The sequence below is a fragment of the Eurytemora carolleeae genome, unplaced genomic scaffold, assembly GCF_000591075.1.
Source record: "Eurytemora carolleeae unplaced genomic scaffold, Eaff_2.0 scaffold2234, whole genome shotgun sequence".
In the NCBI taxonomy this organism is placed as follows: domain Eukaryota; kingdom Metazoa; phylum Arthropoda; class Copepoda; order Calanoida; family Temoridae; genus Eurytemora; species Eurytemora carolleeae.
Genome location: NW_019398209.1, coordinates 22300 through 23402, shown reverse-complemented (window position 1 = coordinate 23402; position 1103 = coordinate 22300).

Below are 1103 nucleotides of genomic sequence, written 5' to 3'. Positions count from 1 at the left end.
AGGTCTATCCATCTTATTGAAAATAGATTGTAAAATATAATGCCACGTGTTTTTCCAAACCAAATAATTTTAGGTAACTATCTAAAGAATTTATAATCTGAGAGGAAGATTTTTAAATTTTATGCTCGATCTTTTAATTTAACTATTAAATATTAGATCCTTACATTATATATATTTATGTACAGGGTTACTCACAAAGCAGGGGACATTAGTTCCAAAAGTAACACTTCGCCAATTTCTAACACTGCAAGTTTGAATTTTGTCGCGTTTTTGAGACAAAACCCACTTTCCCGTTTTTGAGTATAATCCGCAATTCAAAACAAAACTAACTTTTATAATTTACAAAATAAATCACTGAAAACAAAAATTATCTTATGAAGACTAAATTAACTTCTGAATTATTTCTAGGATCTAAGTTTCCACATTTTACCTGTTAAATTAGAAAATATCGATGATTTATTTTCAAGCATTTTAAACAAACAGTTTATTTAGATCTATATTGTATTGCGTACTTTATGATTCTTCCTCACTTCATCGTGGATTTTATAATCAAAGTGCTATAAAGCTAAATTAGCTGCACATTAAAGGGAGTGTTCGCGAAAAATGAAAGGGGGTATAGGCTTAATGCGATAAAAAGGCGCTTTTGATCGCTACTAATCTTACTTCTATTTGTTGCGTCTATAAGGAGAAAATTGTTAAAGACGTCTCATACCGATTAAAATGGCGTCTATACAAATTGAGAAAATTGCAACATACGACTTAGACCGTAAAAAAATCAATTTAATTTCAAACAAATCATTCAGATATTACAACCTATAGTCATCGATTATCTTTCGCCACATTTGTATGTAGTTGATTTTTCATAATATGTTTTAATTGTTATGATCTGAGAGTTACTTATAAAAACATTTATTCCTGTTTCGAGGATATTTGGTAATGAAGACGATATTTTTATATTTTCTCGGAATGTTCGAAAACAAGTTGCAAGCTAAATATTATTTTAAAAAATAAAATCAAAACATATTATGAAAAAACAACTATATACAAATGTGGCGAAAGATAATCGATGACTATAGGTTGTAATATCTGAATGATTTGTTTGA